Source organism: Euprymna scolopes, chromosome 20 (assembly GCF_053919585.1).
Source record: "Euprymna scolopes isolate OS-2025 chromosome 20, ASM5391958v1, whole genome shotgun sequence".
Lineage (NCBI taxonomy): Eukaryota > Metazoa > Mollusca > Cephalopoda > Sepiida > Sepiolidae > Euprymna > Euprymna scolopes.
The window spans coordinates 19,417,027-19,439,175 of NC_136501.1; the positions used below are offsets into that span (position 1 = coordinate 19,417,027).

The window sequence follows — 22,149 nt, forward strand, 5'->3', positions numbered from 1 at the left end:
AGCAACCATGGCTTGCTTTCCGCGCCATAAGAACGCGAAAAGAGCACGCACTAGTTCAAGTAGTGAGGACTTCGGGAGTGGAAGCACTGATAGACGGTATAGGATCAGGGGGTAGATATGAGTATTGCATACCTCCGCCCGGCCCTTTAAAGTTAGATTTCTCAAAGACCACAAATGAGTTGTGGTCTTGACCGCTTTCAACACTTCCGACCAATTTTTCTCCAGCTGGAGGTCGGGGCCAAACCAGACGCCGAGTAGCTTGCAGGGCCCATCAGTCCAGCCAAAGGGTCCCTGAAGGGGCGTTCCCCTCCAGGCACCAACACGTAAGCCAATAGACTTAACGTGGTTGATTATGGCCCCTGTTACCTGTGCATACCGTCTTGTTTCCATGTCGACGACTCTAATCTCGGCATTGCTCGTTACAAGCACAGTCACGTCGTCGGCATAGGCGGTATACTTTACTGGGGTAGAACCACCTGGCAAAGTAATCCCGCAAAGGACCGGATTCACCCTAAGCTGGCGCAAAAAGGGCTCAAGCGCGATGACATACAGCATGGGTGATAACGGACAACCTTGACGGATAGATCTTGTTAACCTGAAGGGCTTCGATCTCACCCCATTCACCTCCACCATAGCACCGGGGTTAGCATACAAGAGGCGAATCCATGAGCGAAACTGGGGTCCAAACCCAGCCGAGCAAAGAACAGCCCCTAGGTAACGATGGTCCACCCTATCAAATGCTTTGGACTGATCTAAATTGATCAGCGCGGCTTCTGTGTCGACTTTCTCTATGATCAAGCGTATCGCGTGCAAATTATCTTGAATCGTCCGGCCCTTAACAGAACACGTCTGTTCGGGACTTATGAGACGATGTAAAACAACCTGCAGACGATTTGCTAAGATCTTGGCCAAAATCTTTAACTCTGTGTTTAACATCGTTAAGGGCCGGAAATTGCTAATCCCATCCCCTCCATTTTTATCTTTGCGAAGCAATTTAATGATTCCCCTGGTAAAGTACTGAGGTATAGACCCGTTCCTAAACCAGGAGTTGAAGAGTGTGGCCAGCAAAGGAATAAAAATGGGCGACAGCCTCAAGTACACCTCGTAAGGCAGACCATCAATCCCAGGGGTTCTGTCTAGCCCGACTTGTTTCAGAGCCTCAAGGACTTCTTCCTCTTTTATGCTACCTTCACACGTAGCTGCTTCGGTCGCTTCAAGGCGAGAAAAGTCAGCTAAATACGTGTCAAACTGTTCAATCGCCAGACCGGGCTCCATGGTAAAAAGCTCCTGCAAATGAGCTCGAAAACCCTCCAGGATTCCATCATTTGATGTTACGGTTCATCCGTCCGGCAATGTGACACTGGCGATGTGTCGATCAGTCGCACGTCGACGCTCCTCCGCACGCATTGACGCGGCCATGTTTGTTGCCTCGTTCGGCACTCTTTTTAACCTAGCCCTAACTACTAGACCCTGGTCCTTCCTGTTATCCAGGGAGTCCAGTTCAGCCTTAATTAAAGTATAACTATCACTATCCCCCTCCTCCACCGCCCTTTTTAATCTATCATCTAGTGCCGCTTTCGCTGCTCTAGAACTAAGATTGAGTCGATGACTAAAATCAGCAGCGAAGGACCTAATTACTTGTTTAAGTTTTCCCCACCACTTATTCCCGATAATGGCTCCCGTCAATTCCCTCTGTATTGTTAGTAAAAGCTGTTCCTGGAAGCCCTTCACGTCGAACAACGACGTGTTGAACTTCCAGTAACTAGCCATCCTAGGTTTAACGCTATCTAAGTTTACCCGAACCCGGACTAACCTATGGTCCGAATAAACTATGTTATGAAAACTTGGACAGTCTAAAAGCCCTAAGTCGACTCTCTTAACTAAGAACCGATCGATGTAACTCGAAAGTTGCACCGGATCGGAGCCGCGTCTACCTGTCCAAGTCCAAACTACATCCCCGGGCTTTTCGTTTCGAAATTTATCGACAAGATCAAACTTGTCAATAAAGTCTCGAAACGCCTTAACATCCCGGTTCTGGTTAGTAGCCCTTGAAGTATTACCCCCGCGATCTAAATCGGGATCCAGGACCGCGTTCCAGTCTCCCGCTAAAACTATCCGCCGAGACGAATTCATGAAGGGCTCAATCCCCCGAAAAAAGGAAACCCTCTCGCCATGGCTATTGGGAGCATAAACCCCAATAAATCGAAATGCCACATCCTTTACGGTAACATCCAGCACGTGCACTCTTCCCTCTGGATCAGCATAGACTGGGTCACACGAAGCATCAAGAGTGCGTCTAACTAGCCAGGAAACACCCCTCGAGTGGGAATCAAAATGTGCTGAATAGAGCTGAAAGTCTCTAAGCAGCACACCCTGATAATCACTGGAAATGAAGTGCGTTTCCTGTACACAGCATATATCCACCCCGAGGCGTTGAAGGTCGCGTGCAACTCGAAGTTTACGAGAGGCGTCCCTCAACCCTCGGACATTCAAAGTAGCTAACCTTAAAGCCATTGTGATCTATCTAGGGTTGGGTATCCTTAACAAATATGGACGGTGCCAAGACACCGACAGCTGTCCCCAATGATCCTGAGGTCATCTCATTAGTGATGGCCCCATCAGGGGACAGACCACCGATGTCTAGAGGAAATGTTAACTTAATCGCTCTATAAAGTGATGGGTGGATTTTTATGGGGACCCGTCCAACACATAGTTTCTCCATTTTAAATATGTCGGAGTCGCTAAAAAAGGCTGCTGGAGGAATGATATTAAAAGCAGAGTTTGCTTCCTCCAGCATAGTCCAAACTCCTTTGGCCTCTTCACGACTTCTGACCACAGTTAAAAGTCTTTTGGCATTAGGGAAATTTTCTGGGTTTGTGATGTCCAGTTTGCTTATCTGTTTCACCGAATAGAGGTTTCGGTAGTCTTTTCTAACGTGATTTTTGGATATGGTCTGTATATTAGCCGTGATCTTACACACGTCTTTGCCCTGAAAAAAAGGGGGTCTTTTCTTTTTCTGGTCTTTTTCCACGGAGGGACTTCTTTGTCTTTTCTTTTCAGAAGTAGAAGGGCGAGGTGATGGAGGAGGGGGCATGTCAATTTTCATAGGGGAAGCGGGAGGGGAGTTTTGGGGTGTATTGTTTGGGGAGCAGAATGGAGACGGTTTAGGGGACGGTTTAGGGGTCTTTTTGGATGGGGAGCCTAGGGTTGTCCACTTTGGGTCTCTTTTTGGTACGTTTGCGGGAGAGAGGGGTGGCGCTTTACGGGGTGATCTTTTCTCTTTTGGAGGAGGGGCAGGCTTTTCGGGGAAGAGAGATTCGGGGAAATCTAATATTTTTTCTTTTTCTTTTTTCTTCTCGCTTTGCTTGCGCTTTTCATCAAGCGAGTCCTTTAGTTTTAGCAGGGCCTTAAACTTGTTGCCCCCCGGGTCTTTACTGGTCCTAATGTCTAATATCTGCTCTTTGGTCAGTTTATCCGCGTACGTTTTACGAGGCGATTTAGAAAACGGTACCAGCGTCCATTCTCTCTTTTTAGGTGATTCCATCTCAGAGTTGAATTTTTTCTCAAATTCTTCTGTTGTGATTTCTTTAATCACTTCAATTTTTTTGCTTGTGTTTGGCGTTCTAGCCTCAGGTTCGAGGTGCCCAACAATCACCTCTTTAGGGTTTGTTGTGTTTGTCACATTTGTTTTGGTCTTTTTCGGACATGTGTAGGTTAAGTGACCTACTTCACTACAAATCCAGCAGGTCGGCCTCCTCCCTGTGACCACAATGGGGAGTTTTTCAGCTCCCGCTTCCAGGAAGTAGGGTATTTCGAGGAAAGCTTCTTTGTTTAATAGTATGTCGAAGGACCAGACTCCATTGTACTGGTCCACCTCTATACCAGTGATATCACCGAATTTCAGGAGGTAGGCAGCTAGATATTCACCTGGGACCGCCCCTGGCACTTCGAAAATCGAAACAGTCGTTCTCCTCCGTCCTAGGTACTCCATTCTTAAAATGTATTCTTGTGTAATGATTTCTTTTTTAGTTAGTGCGACACATTCTTCTTCTGTTTTAAACAGGGCGGCCCAGGTATTGTAGCCTCTGCATTTCGTTACACGATCCGCACGCATTCCTGCCGTTGCCAGTAATTTAGTTACAGTTTCCTTTGTTGACCTGATCAATTTTTTGGTCTTGCGATCTACCACAAAAAGTGAGATCGTTTTCTTGGCAAATTCCTGTAGCCGTGGTGCTTCTAACGTAACTCCTGTCTCTGTAACATATTGCAAACATTTCCTTGCTTCCGTTAAAAAGTTGTTAACGTCTATTTTAACTTTGGGTGGTTTTGCCCACCCATTCTTTTGTTCGCCACTTTTGTCCTCTTCCGACGGCACATTGCTGGCGGACGCCATGGCCGACGGGTTAGAGAGGGGGAAAAAAAATTAAAAAAAAAATAAGGTAAAAGTCCCGTTCAAAAATAACAGCAGGAAAATAACAACTTTAACAAATAAAACAAATTTAACACGGCAATAACAATAATAATAATAATATGTAAAACAATCGCAGGAAAAATAACAAACCAACGTGACGATAACGACTCCGGGAGCTCTGGTGTTTAATCCACTCCTAGGATCAAAAGTTCTATGGTTTATATAATGGATAGAACAGTCCATTTGGAGGGGGATTCCCCTACAACAATATGTGTATATATATGCATATATGTGTGTATATATATGTGTGTGTGTATATATATGTGTATATATATATGTGTGTATATATATGTATATATATGTGTGTATATATATATGTGTGTATATATATGTGTATATATTTTGTATGTCAGGTCATGTCATGTGCTACTGGTACCATGTAACCCAGTACTACCTGCCTCATGGTCGGGTCACCGGCGACTAAACTGGTTCCCCTACCAGACTTGCTTGGTGAGGAGGGTGGCTAGTCTCCCTGAAGGATTAAAAACAAGACCTTCCAAAGGGCGAATGAACTCTTTTTCGGGGTCAACGGCCAGCTAGCACCGTGTGTGTTTGTGTGTATGTATGTGTGCGTTGGGGTGGAGAGGGATCCCGTAAGCCATGGTGATGGCAACCTTTCTAGGAGAAGCAAATCTCTAATTTAAAAAACCATAAAGCAGGAGACCAGTACCCATATTAAGCTGGTCTGCAATTTAACTTGTTGCTGGCTATCTTGCTCTTGCTTATTGCTGGATCTGAACATTTTGAACCGAGAGAGAGACTTAGCTGTCGTACAAAGCTAAGACTCTGTAACATCATCTTTGTATAGATACTCCCTCAGGCATTTGGGCTCATGGATTTTAAATGTCTGAGGGAGTGGCACTCGTCTGACAAGACGTTGCAATCATCATATGTATGTATATATATGGATATATATGTATGTATATATATGGATATATATGTATGTATATATATGGATATATATGTATATATATGTATATATATATATGTATGTATATATATGTATGAATATATATATGTATGTATATATATATATATATGTAGGTATATATATGTATAAATATATATATGTATGTATATATATATATATATATATATATATATATATATATATATATGGCAACTAACTATAAGTTTCTAGTTAGTTGCCCATTGCTTCCTATTGCCCTCTCTATTAAGAGTATTTCATTGCTCTCGAATAAAAAAAATTAAAACGTTAAAATACCTTCCTAATTGCTTAAATTGTGTTCATTTATTAAAATTCAGACATAAATTGAATTGTGTTTTATAGCAAACTTTTCAACTTTTTTTTTCTATTCCGGAGAAATCAATGTCAAATAAATGAAATCAGTTTTAGACAACAATTACAGATAAACGGACAACATAAAAACAAACTCATTTATATAAAAAAGAAACATAAAGGAAAACGAAAGAACGAATTAATGAGCGTTAGCATGTTCATTCGTTTTATGCGCATCATTAAAATGGTTCCAGATTATAATATTGACAAAAATATTATAATATTGACAACAATATTACGTTCATTAATTTTTGAGATGAGGATTGATCATTCGTATTATTTGAATTTTTCAAACTATTGCTCTCAACTTGAATGTAATTTTTACAACGTTTCACTCGATGTTACCTCCGACCTTCTTCAGGTTTATGTTATCGAACTCGGAAATCTTTCTATCGAACTTGTGAATTTTCATGTAACTCTTGATTTAATCCATATGGGTAACATGCTCTCGTTCTGTCAGCCATGACTAGGTAGAAGTCCTAAGTAATTTGTGTATCATTTTTTTTTTTTGCGGACTGTTATTCTCATCTTTATACTTGTTGTTTTGGCCAAGTAATCCTCTGGCTTTCGTCTGGTGGTTAACCACGACATATAGGAATACGGAGTCTTGTAACTGTATCCCCAGTAATAACTGCCTTCCATAGTTGTTGTTGTCTCACCACGTTTTTGGCCAAGTAAACCTCTGGCCGGCTTTGGGTAGGATTGAAACCGCTATCTTCAAACGATGCTCATCAGGAACCGTAGAGATTCACCGCCTCTATCCACTGCGCCACGAGCCTCAAAGGACAATCAAGGTTGAGGATAACAGTTTGCAAAAGAATGAATGCACAAATTATGAAACTCATCTTAAAGCATTCAAAAAAAAAAAAAAAAAAAAATAGATAAATAAACAAATAAAATAAATGTATAAATAAAATGATGTATAATATCCTAAGTAATTCACAATTGTATTTTGAGTGTCACTCGCAAATGTCTGTGGCATATTGAATATAGTACTTAGTAAAATTCAGTTGTAAAGTGACACTCTTCTGGAGGTTGAAGGTTCGGTTTTTAGTGCGGGCAACACTCAAAATACAATTGTGAACACTCAAGACGAGGATTGAAATAATACGAACAAAAATATTATCAAATGTTTAGTAGAAAGTATCAACAAGCAAAAAAAAGAAAAAAAAAGATAAAAAGAAAAAAAAGCAAAAAAAAAAGCAAAAAAAAAAAAAAAAAAGAAGCAATGAAACTGCCTCCGAAAGGAAAGCTGTCATTTGAGAGCTTTGGAGTCGTCCTTTCAACACCATATCCACTCCATTGGAATTCATGACACAGTTTTTGATTGTCTTTCTTGTCCCTTTAATTTTAAAAAAATCCTTTTCACTCCAAACAAGGCGCATTACTACTTGGAATATCTTCTAATTTGGGATCATATCTAACAAGGGATTGTGGGAATTACATAGCGAGATTACATTCAAACTTCCGCATGTCAGTACAATTAGAGAAGGACGAAACAGGGAGGGAACTTCAATGCCTAGCAATTTGAGAGGAGAAACTATTAGAGTAGAAGCTTTCCGGCATCTAGGGATATCAACAGTGAAGGGGTGGGATTTTGCTGCTTGTTGGGTTCGAGAGTATGTACATCGAGGGAGCACAAGTGCCATGAGTTCATCAGAGCACATTGTACTTGTAAAACAGGCACTGGGATTCAACATTGGGGCGATGGGACAGAGGTTGGAGCTTTGTTGACAGTACAAGACCTATTTGATTGGAGACTCTTTTGTAGACCCTGTCTAAGAGGAAGAGACACGTGGCAGATGCACCAACCGAGATGTGGCAACAATACTCCCTGCATGGGCGAATGGTGGCCTTGTAAAGATACAGGATACCCTCGGGTGTGAATAATTTTTCTTTTTTTTTTTTTACATAGGCATCATAACATTATCAAGGCCAAGAGGCCACTCAAGGATAAGGGTTAAAAAGTGTAAAGTAGAAATTGGACAATATAGTAATCATTAGTAATGGAAATTCGGTAAATTTTTTAACTTATATGGAACGGCTCATCAAGAACTTGTTTACGTTAGACTTGATGACAACAATATTGTAGTCAGCCGGAAAGCAGGAAAACAGAAGACAATTCCACAGGTATGCAGTTCTAAGAAAGAAGCTTTGATCATGGAATCTATGTTTAGGTTTAGGCACAGATAAAGAGTGGGGGGGGGGAATTATTGATAGTGTTTTCAGCTAGACGAGTGTTTCTTGTGAAAGTTTGGCAAAGGGGGACCATAGACTGAAGCTTAGTCGAACACTTTCTATGAAAATAAAAATACATCAGAGACAAACTCGCAACATCTCTTCTGTGAGATAGAGGTTGCAGGGAAGAGAAAAGGATATTTGCTATGAGGCTACAATGTCTATTTTGAACTCTATCAAGGCAGGACAAGTCCTTTCTAGCAGCTCCTGTCCAGATGTGGCAACAGTATTCCATCCTTGAACGTATCTGGCTCTTATATAGATAGAGAATTGCATCAGCAGTGAGATATCTACTGGATCGATAGAAAGATCCCACCATTTTTCCAGCGGCCTTGGCAACAGATTTGATGTACGTGTTCCATTTAAGATCAGGAGTAACGGTCAAGCCCAGAAGCTTGTCAAAACTTGAGGCCTCCTGAAGACGAGAGCCATTCATTTCATTTGATGCCAGATGTGGATCAGAATGTTGATGATGTAAAGAGAAAAGCTTGGTTTTAGATGCATTAAAAGTAACCAGCCACTCCTTTCCTCATTGTATCACGTGCTCAGGATCAGAGGAGAGAGAATCGGAGAGAACTTGGTCGTTTACTGTCTTAGATGTGCTACCATAAATGGTAGTGTCGTCAGCATAAATGTCTACAAATGATGTAAGGATGTGATTTGGAAGATCATTAATGTAGATCAGGAAAAGAGTTGGGCCCAGGATGGACCCCTGAGAGACTCCAGCATTAATACTGTGAGCTTCTGATTTTTGCCCCTCAACTACTACTCTTATGAACCTATCAGAAAGAAATGATTTAATAATTGAGAAGACATTTCCAGCTATACCATAGCTAGAGATCTTGTGAAGTAAACCTTTATGCCATACCCTATCAAAGGCCTTAGATATGTCAAGAGCAATTGCCCTAGAAAGGTTGCCTCCATTGAGAGATTTGCTAATCCTATGAGATATAACTGTAAGCACATCTGCTGTAGATCTAGCAGAACAGAAACCATATTGAGTGTCACTAAGGTTATTTTTGTTGAGATGGTTGATTACTTCTGTATTTAACACAGATTCTAGCAACTTACTCATGACGCACAGGAGACTTATTGGCCTGTACTGAGAGGGGGATGAGCGATCACCTGAATTCTTAAATACAGGGCATACTGATGAGATTTTCCAGGGAGATGGGAAACTATTCTCCTTAAGACAACGTTTAAACAGTTTTGTAAGTATAGGCGCTAGTTCAGGTTGAAGTTTTAATTGGAATACCGTCAGGGCCAGTTGCTTTACTGGAATCAAGGTTTTTGATTAGCTTGGCAACATCATGTACAGATATACGTATATCACATAGCGTGTTTTCTGATACAGGAGGAAATATTGGGGGTTGGCGGCCTTGGTCGCAAAGGGTAGAATTAGCTGCAAAGTTCTTGACAAAGAGTTTGGCTTTGTCTGATGCTGACGAGATTACCTCAGGTCCATTGATGATAGTTGGGATAGAGCACACGCTTCTGTTCAGGATTCTGTTTGCTATTTGTCAAAACTGGTGGGAACCAAGCCACTGCTCAGCTACTTCGAACTTGACGAACTGAGCATACAACTCTCTTGCATTCTTCATTACTTTCTTGCTATGGTTGCTGGCAGTCCTGAAAGCGGCTTTAGTTTCCATACATCTATTCGTTGGAAGCAGTGGAAAAAGTGATTTCTGTGTGCAATGGCAGCAGCACATTCTGGAGAGAACCATGGTTGGCTGTTAGGTTTTTGCTGGAACTTTTTCGAGCGTATGAAACGGTCTATACCTCCAATTAACCATTCCGTCAGGTTTGATACTATAGAAGACACATCTTTTTTAAACATGGAACGCAGAGGTAGATCCGATATAAATGTACAGAAGCTATCCCAGTCAGCCTTAGTGTATTGATATACTGTATGATGGAGAGGTACGTCTGGGGACTTATTACATTTTATTTTTATTTTAATTGATACAACAGAGTGGTCGGGAGATCCAAGAGGAGACAGAACAAAAACTGATCATAGTTTAGGGCAAGTTGTGAGAAACAGGTCTAGTAGACTCGAATACTGGCCGTCATTGTCAGACACACAGGTGGGTTCGTGAACAATCTGAGTGAGGTCAAAAGCAATGGAGAAATCATGACAGAAGCTCCCCTCATCATCGGTCTTGTTTGAGTGGGTCAACCATTCCACGTTGTGAACACTGAAGTCTCCACATATGTGAATGTTGACTGAAGAATAAGCAGATAGGACTTGGTCAATTTTGTCAGATATGCTTTTAAAGATAGTAACTCTGCTGTTGTGGGGGCGATAGAGAGTAAATCAAAATGCAGTAGTGTGAGCTAATGCAACCCAGAAGCACATATAGGGTAAGTTAGGATCTCCTCTGGAGATGTCCCTACCACATGGAAAGCCATCTTTAAGTGCCAAACTTGTTTATTATGCATGGATTTGGCAAGGACTGAAGGATACAATTACTTTACCACCGTCACTGCCATGGTGATGACGAAATGACACTGTTGCACACAAGGTCGGTCTTTAATGTGATTAAAATGTAGCTCGTTTAAAGAGGCAATCTGGATTGAGGCAAAACTAAAAACTGCCTTAGTCTTGAAGTATTTCACTTTATTAACTGAGGAAAGAAAAGTGCAGTATCAGAACAGTTATTACACTTTGCTCCGAGGCAACTGAGGAAATGGTAATTGTATGATTTTTGTACGTTTATAAATCACTTTTCCAGCAATTAAAACAGAACAGACTAAACATGCCTAGGGTGGATTTAACTAGTCACACATGACCGGACTCACGCGGTTAACTTATAGAATTTATATGCTTCTTGGCATACAAATCCATATTCTAATTTCTTTTCACTCACAAAAGAATTCAGCAGCAATTAGAGTATCTATCGTTTGATTGTCAAGAAAATTATTCTTTAAAAAATGCCACTATTTATTGTATACCAAATTAACACATACTGCTACAATAAAACAGACATGAATATATTATATGTGTATGTATGTATGGATATGTGTGTATGTGAATTTGCATGTGTGTATGTGTGTATGCATGTGTGTATGTGTGTATGTATATATGCATATGCAGAAGAAGTCTCGAAATGAAGATGAAACGTTGATGAATACATAACTTGGTTTGTTCTTTTTTATGTCCCTATGTATATACGTATGTATGTATATGTGTCAGGTCATGTCATATGCTACTGGTACCATGTAACCCAGTACTACCTGCCTCATGGTCGGGTCACCGGCGACTAAACTGGTTCCCCTACCAGACTTGCTTGGTGAGGAGGGTGGCTAGTCTCCCTGAAGGATTAAAAACAAGACCTTCCAAAGGGCGAATGAACTCTTTTTCGGGGTCAACGGCCAGCTAGCACCGTGTGTGTTTGTGTGTATGTATGTGTGCGTTGGGGTGGAGAGGGATCCCGTAAGCCATGGTGATGGCAACCTTTCTAGGAGAAGCAAATCTCTAATTTAAAAAACCATAAAGCAGGAGACCAGTACCCATATTAAGCTGGTCTGCAATTTAACTTGTTGCTGGCTATCTTGCTCTTGCTTATTGCTGGATCTGAACATTTTGAACCGAGAGAGAGACTTAGCTGTTATACAAAGCTAAGACTCTGTAACATCATCTGTGTATAGATACTCCCTCACGCATTTGTCTATTAAAATGGTCCTGTGGCAATGGAAATCATTTTTGGCTCGTGTCTGAGGGAGTGGCACTCGTCCGACAAAGTGTTGCAATCATCATATGTGTTTATACATATGTTTATATATATATATTCGCAGTTCAGCCCAGCTTTGCTCCGGCCCTATGTACTGTTCATAACTTGCCCTACGTGTGAATACACTTTATGTAAGATTTCAAATGTTTGGACCATAAATTGTCTGAATAATTTCGTAGAGACTGCAGAGGTCATTTTTTATAACTTAGATCCCAATTTTTGCCACTTAACATTTATTATTTTACACACAAATCAAAATACAAAGTTTTACGCATATCCAAGTTACCTACATCTAAAATTTCAAGTGTTTAGACCCAAAATTGGCGGAGAAATTTGGTAGAATCTGCAAAGGTCAACTCTTTCAACTTTGGCAGCCAAATTTTCACCCCAAACCTGATTAAAATGCTTGCCGCATGTCTGAATACCCGTTATATATATAAATTTTAAATGTTTAGACCCAAAATTGGCTGAGTAGTTTTCTAGACACTGCAAAGGTAAAATCTTTTTGAACTTTGACCCCTTGGCATCTCAAATTTTCGACCCAAACTGATTAAAAAGCTTGCCCTATCTCTGAATACCCTTTATGTTAAATTTCAAATGTTTAGACCAGAAATTGGCTGAGTAATTTGGTAGAGACCGCAAAGGTGAAATTATTTTTATGTTTGACCCCAATTTTAACCCATTAACATTTTTTGGAGTCTCAAATCAAATTATACAAGTTTGATCCATGTCGAAGTAACCTACATTTAAAATTTTAAGTATTTAGACCCAAAATTGTCGGAGGAGTTTCGTAGAGTTTTCAAAGGTCAAACTGTTGAACTTTGACCCCTTGACAACTAAATTTCTGGACGAAAACTGATTAAGAAGATTTTCTTAAATCTCAATACCCCTTATGTCAAATCTCGAGTCTTTAGATTGAAAATTGACATAATTATTTGGTAGGGTAACACACACACATACATTTTCACTTATATATATATATATAATATAAGAGACGAATATTGGCTGAAGAGAGCTCGATAAGGATACCTTAAACGGGCCTTATTATCGGGCTTGAAACCGACGGTACCAATGACCTGTCTCAGCTAACAACTTTCTGTACACAAAATATATATATATATATATATACTAGCGTTTCAGCCCGGCGTTGCCCGGGTGTTTGGAGGTGTATGTTGAGCAAAAAAAAAAAAAAAAGCAGTCAATTTTTTTTAATTCGACCCCTATTATGATCACTTAACATTTATTGCCTTGGGATCGAATCAAGTTATTAAGTTAGATTCATGTCCAAGGAACCTATATCTAAAATTTCAAGTGTTTAGACCCAAAATTGGCGGAGGAGTTTGGTAGAGTTCTCAAAGGTCAAATCGTTGAACTTTGATCTCTTAACAGCCGAAAATCGATTACAAAGATTTTCCCAAATCTCAGTACCCTGTATATCAAATTTCGAGTTTTTAGACTGAAAATTAACAGACATATTGTGTTGGGAAATGTACACACACACACACACACACACACACACACACACACACACTTTTATAGATATATAGAGATATATAATGTAGCCTCAACATTTGCACAAGTACAACGAATTTGTGGTCATTGAACGCCCTCTCTGATTGTTCACTGTAAACACCCACTGATATGGCATTTTTAGGTACTAAATTTCCTTCTGTTCGTATGTTAATTACCAGTGAGCTGGAGAAGAGACTCAAAGATGGATTTGTTGACTGAAATTAAATCTCAATATCAAGAATAGTTATCACTTCTTACACTGATGATCGCATAAGTATAAAACACTAGTGTCAGCAAGTATAAAAATAACTGTTAATATTAATATATATATATATATATATATGCTTGTATGTAAATATATATGTATATCTATAATATAAAGCTGTGTGTGTATGTGTGTGTGTCTGGTCACGAATAGGCCTCCTATATGGTTGACTATTTTAAAATACTGATTACATATAATGATAGAAGATGTATCGAGACACAGGAATGGGTATGTTTGATCTGGCAGAACAGTGGTTCATTAAAGTAGTAGGGTCTGCGTACGCGCCTGGTCCATAAAGTATGGAAAAAAAAAAATTTAAAAATTAAAAAAAAAAAACGATTACAAGTGTTTTTGATATAGATGTACATAAGAATACTTTGATAAGTATGTTTTAACTTAAATAGGGATGGTATAATAAAATTGTGGTGTCTGCGTTCACGCCTGGCCTCCATAGAATGGAAATAGGCACAAACTTTAATAAAGACTTTTCATATCTATCTGCATAAGTATACTTTGATAATTATGTTTAAGTTTGAAGAAATATGGTATAATAAAATTATGGGGTGTTCGTTCGCGCCTGACCTCCATAGAATGGAAACATGTCACAAAGTTTAACAAGGTTTTTTAATATTGATCCACAGAATATTGTGATAAGTGTTTCAGTGTGAATAGGTATGGTATAATAAATTATGGGGGTTATCTATTTTATTTTTACTTTCATCATATTTTGCTTTGGTTTTGATGCCCCCAAATTCGAAGCTATCTCTTTACAACCTTTCCTTTTCATAACCTATCATACTTTCATAAATCAGAGTCCATTTTCTGTAGGCTGTTTTTGAACCCAGTCGACGACGGGTACTTTTGCTAGTATATATATATATATATATATATATATATATATATATATATATATATATATATATATATATATATATATATATGCTTGTATATATATATGAAGTTGACAAGAAAGTTCTTGCAGTTTTTAACTTTTACATTCAAATGAACATATTTCGGCTCCAACAAAAATTTATTGATCAAAATAAGTACAGTCAGAATCAACACACTTTTGTCAACGCAAAACAGGTGTATTTATGCCAATCCATTTGTTGACCGTACTTCTTTGCCGTAATGGTTTCGCCTGCATTAAAAAAAATGTAATGGATGAAACCAGTCGCAGACCATCAGTCAGCATGATCTTCTTTTTGTGCAACTTCTCGCTTCAGGAAGTGTCGCATGTTAAAGTTGGAGTTATCGATCTTGGTTGGCTTCTTCTATATATTTTGTTATGCCCCTTGTTTCGAGAGGATATTCAATATGGCGTCCGGCCAACAGCAACACGTGTTTGTCCTACGTCATGGGAAGCATTAAGTGAACTAACATTGGTAGCAGAGCGTATTCTTTTGTGTGACAGATATTATATCTGTTGAACTTTGACGTTGAAACACAATTAAAAGAAATATGGCGTCATTTACGAAACAGCCATCTATTTTGCACAGGAATTTTATTCTTACAAAAGAGCTGCTGGAATAAACGACCTTTTGGTGCATTATGAATTCTTGTACCAGAAATTACATAAATACGGAATTTCTCTGCTGGAAGGAGTCCAAGCATTTTTTATTTTTAAATGCAGCGAAAATATCGGAAGAAAACGAAAAGTTAGCGCGGACAACATGTAGAAGTTTCATTATGTAGCAATGAAGGCAAATTTTAAAAAGTGTTTTCTGATATTTCTTCATTGGAATGCAAAACAGTTTCCGCTATCAAGGAAGAAATTGAAACTAAATTTCAATTGAAACAGAAGTAAAAGGGAACAAAAATTCTATCGCGGAAACAACAAATCCAACGAACAGACAAGGTAGGACAATGCGTTGTTTCAAATGTGGCTCTAATTGGAATTGTGCAAGAGACTGTACTGGTTTTAGTCCTAGAAATATTAACACTGTTGTGGATTCAAACCATGTACACCTCTCATTAATTAATTCCGATTTCTGTTATTAACATGATTCTAATATAAAAATGTCCAATCTTGTAAAAGAGACACTGGGTATGGCAGTGTTGCATTCTGTCTGTTCGAGAACTGTTACTGGACCACTTTGGTTTAATGTTTTGTTTGGTAAATGACCGAGATAAGTGGCTAGTGAAAACTTTAAAATCCAACCGGACATTTTGTTTTGATAATGGAGAAGAGGTAAAGGCAATTAAAACAGTTAAATTTCCTGTAACTATAGGAGGCGTAAAAAGTGTCAGAGCATACATAGAGGCTGACATTGTCAAAAATGATTTACTCTTCTTACTAAGTCATAAATCAATGAAACTACTGGCATAATATCAGACTTAATAATACTAAGGTGACATAATATCTAAATTACAGCTGTAAAATTTTAGGCAAATATATAAAATTGAAAAAGACAACTTCTGGCATTGTAGCTTTCCATTGACAAAGATGCTTTTGTAGGCTGAAAAGTTACCAAACTTTGTGTTACATTGTAAAGCTTTAAAAATACTCTAGAATAGAGAAAAGAACAAAGGCTGAGAAATTACATAAACAATTTGCTCATGCATCAAAAGAGAAATTGGTATCATTGATGAGAGGCCGTAGGACCTTTCATGATAAGGAGTTTCTGGCTCTTATTAAGGATGTCTGTGATTCGTGTTGAGTTTGTTTAAGGCTTAGAAGACCTTTTCTTTGTCCGGTGGTGAGATTGGCTCTTGGAAAACAATTTAATTGTTGGAGACGCCCCTCCATAGGATTAATGAACTATCTCATGACCTCACTTCCTCTGGTGACGTCACTTCTGGTAACGAGTATCGGTGCCCGGCAGTCAGAGCTTGGGACACAGCCAAGGAGGTCGTGTGCAAACGCCCAACCATTGAGGAATGGTATTGCTCAACCTGCCTTGCCTGTAATATATGTGAATACATGTTTGTTTTTAAAAGTCCTGTGTTCCTTTTATTTGATTATCATTTAACATTAATGATACTGTATGTATGGACTTACAAGAATTCAAACATAATCAACGTTGGATTTTATACCTAATTGATGCATCCACTTAGTACTAAGAAATTATTCACAACATAGTTTTACTTTAGATATTTTGGAGTTCCTGCACTGCAGTTGCTGAAAGTCCATTCACTAATGGCACTGTGGAACGTCACAATCTAATATTGGCTGAAGCAATGGAAAAAACATTGGAAGATGAGAAATATGAACCAGAAATAGCTTTGGCTTGGGTCAAAAATGCTTTTAAAAATCATTCTGGACATAGCCCAAATGAGCTTGTTTTGGGACTCAACATAAATATGCTTTCAGTTTTGATAGACTAGTTACCCGCATTAGACGCTTCAGCAACCAGTGATATGATTGGAATAAATTTAAATGGCTTACATTTTGTGAGAAAAAGGTTCATGGAGGCTGAATCAAGTGAATAATTCAGAGAGCACTTCGATTTAATATAAGACATTATGCGGATGAACAATTTGTGACAGGGAACAGTGTTTATTATTACAATTCGATAACTTGAGTGATATTTCTTCCACCTGTCACACCGATAATTTCCTGGGTAAGGTCGACACTGTTGTTCAAACTTCCAACTTCCAAACTTCTCTCAACTCCAAACGAACTTCTGCTAATTCAACTTATTTCATCGAAATCCAACTTCAAAATGAACCTCGCTCAAAAAAATCAACTCTCTTTTATCTCCAACCAGGAGCATCTCATTTGCATAGCGGGTGGTCACATTGCAGGCATATAAAGAGATAAGGCAGCCATTTTTGTTTCTTTCTTCTTCATTCATTTCATTCCACGACCGACCCGTTGAATTATGCACACGTGCTAGTTAGGTAAGTCACGCGTTTCCCTACAATTATAGAAGACAAAATTGTAAAGGATGACGTGGTTCTACCAAAGTTTTTGGATAAAGAGGGTTAATGGAAGAGCATTCTACAGGATGCATCCATGTCACTTGATGAAGGTAAACAAGAACTCTGGAAAGCCAAGGAATAAAGAAAATACAATTCCCTTAAATGATATGAATGAAGTCTTGGAGGAGGAAGTTGAAGATCAACATGGTGAAAATTCCAATAGTAACAGGAAGGAACTGAAAGAAAATACTTCAGGGCCGAGTAAAAGGAAAATAGTGGAATATAAAATTATTGGAAGTAATGAGTGGAAAAAAAAAGCAAAGATTATGAATACATGACCAAAATCAACTGGAAATTATGGCCATTGGCGGAATATAGAACCAACTACAAAAAATGAATGTCCAGTGTGTATCAATTGGGATAATGTTAATCAGTGGTCAGAACTTTCCCAAGTAACAGAAGGAGATCATGAAAAACATATTTTCCTCACAACTGAATGAGAACAAGCAAAAGATATAATTGATGCAAAGGAGAAAGAAATAAAAAACATGAAAACTCATGAAGTGTATGAATATGTCTCTAACATAGGTCAAAAATGCCTATCAAGAAGATGGGTGATAATAGAGAAAGTTGAGGATAACAAAAAGATAACGAATATTCGTCTTGTAGCACGTGGCTATGAAGAAAATTCACATAACCTAAAAACAGACTCTCCAACATGCAACCGTGAAGCTATGCATCTTGTAATGTTAACAACCTCTGTAAAGAATTGGCAAATGGAAACCCTTGATTTTTGCAAGGTGATATGCTAGAGAGCATTTCTCAGATCATCAGACTTGACCTGATGTATCATTTGATGTGTGTAGAATAAGTAATACCGGAAAAATCTCCTAAAGTGAAGTTATTTTTTGAAGCCAACAAATCACCATTAAGGCTTAAATCAAAGACAGGTACCATATCCTTTCCACAGTTGGGAAATCCTTCAGATTTGAGTGTGGTTTGCTATTCTGATGCTACCTATGCCAGCTTGAAGGGTGGTTCCTCACAGGGTGGATTTATCATCTTTGTTTATGGTAAGGTGAATAGACTGGCTCCTATATGCTGGTCATCAAAAAACTTGACTGAATAACAAAGAGCCTATTGGCGTCCGAGAAGTTGCTGATAAAGATGTATTGATAGCTGAAATGCTGTAAGAAATTTTCAGACTACCCAAGTTGTCTGAAGTACTTTGCAAAACAGACAACGCATCCTTAGTAGAGACCTTAAAATCATCAAACATTGTGACAAACGTTTGAGAGTTGATGTGGCCAGAGTAAAGAAAATGTTATTAAAGGAAGAAATCCAAATCGAATGGATCAAAGGACAGGAACAGGTTGCAAACTGTTTGACAAAGATGGGAGCCTCTACTGAAATTCTAAGAGACTTCTTGCATTAATAAGCCGTTTTCTTTGTTTGTTTTTTGTTTCTTGTTTTTTGTTTTTGTTTGTTGGGCCTTTGACTTACACCTAACACCAAAAGACACCATCAGTGTTAAAGTTTGAGTTATCGAACTAGTTGGTCTTCTTTTATATATTTAGTTAAGTCCCTTGTCTCGAGTTGATATTCAATATGGAGTCCAACAAACGGTAACACGTGTTTATCCTATGTCGTGGAAAGAACTTGATCGGCACCTAACCACTAAACTGAGCATTACCGGTTGTTATAAAGAACCCACTTTTCATCGCAAGTCATAACCTAGTAGAGAAATGGGTCATTCTTGTGTAAAATAAGAGAAGATAACACTTCATAATGGCGTTTCTTTTGGTTGTCGTTCAGTTTGTGAGCCACCTCTTGATCAAGGTTTTTGTTTTTCCAATATCTCCGAAATGTTTGGAAATCATTGTCTGCGTCACGTTTAATTCAAAAGCAAGATCTTCGACAGTTGTGCATGGATTGGCTTTGACTAAAGCTCTTAATTGATCGTTGTCAACATCCAATCGCCGACCACTACGCTCATCATCTTCAAAACTATCGTCACTGCCACGAAATTTCTTAAACCACCATTGTGCTGTGCGTTCAGTAGTGGTTCCTGCATTTTATGTATATCGCAAGCTGTTTCAGGAGTTTTTCAGCCTAGCTTAAATTGAAATAAGAAAATTGTGCAAATTTGCTTTTTTTTTCCATCTTGTATTCAACATTCTGAAAAAAGGCATAATTGTTTTAAAACGATTGTAATTTAAAAATCCTCTGCCCCTCCCTAATTGGATGTGTTCACATGTGGCTCTTCAGGCCATCCAAATTGAGAGATTTTGCTGTAGAATTCGCACACCCAATCTATTTTGCTTGCAGTAATATTATTGGGATGCAATACAGGTTTTGCACATTTGCACAAATGGCTTTTAATGCCAGCAAGAGATAGGCATAATTTTCTACATATGTCACAGTAAGTGTGGTGGCTTTATGGACCCAGTGCTGGACCCTGGTCGTCTTTGCAAATCAATCGTTTGTAAGCTCTGTATTTTATTCTCTAAGCTATTCTCAAAGGATTTGACACTTTTGTGAATCAGTTTCTGACACTTCTATCTAAAGTAATTTTTTCCTATTGGTCCACAAATAGTTTCAAAGTTTCAGATAAGATTTTATTGTATGCTTAAATCTCTTCTTAAGTTTTGATGCATTTCTCTTTCATTTCAATATTTCACCATAGAATAATTGCCGTGGCAGACGACCATCATCCATATGTGACTAGTCGATTGGAGACAACTTTGCATTACCATTGAATGCATGCTTGGTAGGTCTGTTTTCCCTAATACTTCTGTATTTGGGACATAGGACTGCCGTTTGATATAAAGTATCTGTCCCAAGCACCGTTGTTGGAAACCTTCATGTAGTTTTAGTTTGTGCTTATGGAGTGTCCATGTTTCACTTACGTACAGGAGGCCTGTTAAAACACAATTATTTTTGTATATAACTTAACACCATGCTCGGATTACACACGCTTTTTAAATGTTGAAAAAACAAACAAACAAGAAGCCTTTTCAATGAAGATTTCTCTGTCAAGGCTGCATCCTTTAGACAGGATAATGTCTAGGTTTAAAAAAAGTGCACTACATTTAGTTTATTACCTCCAACGAAGATAGTTGGTTCAACATTAGGTGATCCGGATGCTGGATCATACATGACGACTCTTTAAACCAAATGAGTTACATGCAGATACCATATATATTTTATAAAGCATTGAAACTTATCTTCAGAATGTGCATCCACGTTGAGAAGCTCCCTCACCAATAAAGAAGAGACTTTTGTTTAGGAAAATCGTCTACAGACATTATTGTAATGGTGCACTTTCTGACGAAATACTATCGATGAAGAATCATATTGTCAAATCATATTTTCTTAAAAGCTTTAATTTTTACGAATAAATGCGTGTGGTAGTTTGCTATGTAAGTTTATAGTTAAATCAACTCTCATCTTTGGATGGCTTGGTGATTAACAACACGGACTGAAAACCTCTGTGATTCGGGCTCAGATCTAGTTTATTCCAGTAAAATTTCAGATATTTGATTCACAATCATTAAATATTAATTAAATAAGATTCCCTGATATTCAATTTCTTCTTAAGACCCCTTAAGCTTAAGTCTTAAATTTGAAACATTTTGTGGAATCGAAATCAAGTAATCACAAAGAAGAACAGAACAATGGAAAACAATGTAAAAATGTATTACATGAAAAATGGAAAGGTTACAAACAAAAAGTGTAGGTAATTCACCGAGCATGCTCTCGAATAAGATCCCCGCCTGGGATCGCCATGAATAAAGTTTGTATGGACGATGAATTAGTCCATTTGGAGGGTGGTTCCCCCACAATAATTATATACACTGCCAGATGACTGATATCTGATGTAGATACCGTCTAAGTTTCCATAGAAGACCACAAGAAAGACTACAGCAAAGTAGATATTGAATAACATTGATGCAGAAATGCCACCTTGTTTGACTCCATTATTGATAGGTATTTCCTCAGATGTAGTAGCCATCATTCCGTAATGAAGAGAACAAATAAGACCTACAAATCTATCAGGGCAATCCAACTTCAGTAAGATCTTCCAAACAGTTGATCTGTTTACAGCATTAAAAGCTTTTAATAAGTAAATGAAACAATGTACAATGGAAGATTTTGTTTTTTGCACTCCTGCATTTGCCGAGCACTGAAAATCATATTCACAGTGTGGTTTTCGTACAAGCCATGGCACTGTATATGAATATGCATTTAGTATATTTGGGCAACATTTTTTCTCCTATACATGTTTCATTGAACAGCAGGGATAATTCCTGTTTGTTTCTCTTGTGATCCATCTTTTCCATTTGGTGGGCCAATGTTCGAACGTTCTGTTTTAATGTAAAAGGAAATTCGTCATAGCTGTGAACGTTTTCAACTTCTATGAGTCGTCTTCAGGCAAGCGATGAATGAAACATTGTGTCTAGTGAATTTATTGATAAAGTCGATTAAAATCATTTAAAAGCACTTCCCTCTCCCTCCTATTGACCCTGATTGATGGTCAGTTTATTTATGCGAATGAATCAGGCTTCTATGCTTGGGAGGTAAATGTTACAATATGAGACGGCTAGAATGGCGGTATTTTTTTTATTAATATATTTCTAAATTCATTTTTGGAGGTGTTGTGTGCTACTAAATGTTGGTAGATGAAGCTGTTAGGGGAAGGCAGGTTACATGTAAGCTGACAAGAAATGCAGGAACATAATATTTTATTCATGTTTAGGGCAAA

The 22,149-nt window shown here is 38.4% G+C and overlaps 1 protein-coding gene across 6 annotated transcripts in view; it reads left to right on the forward strand.

The window, feature by feature from the left end:
• The window catches only part of LOC145241348 (uncharacterized), a 256,339-nt gene that overhangs the window by 206,350 nt on the left and 27,840 nt on the right, over positions 1–22,149 (forward strand). The window lies entirely within an intron of this gene.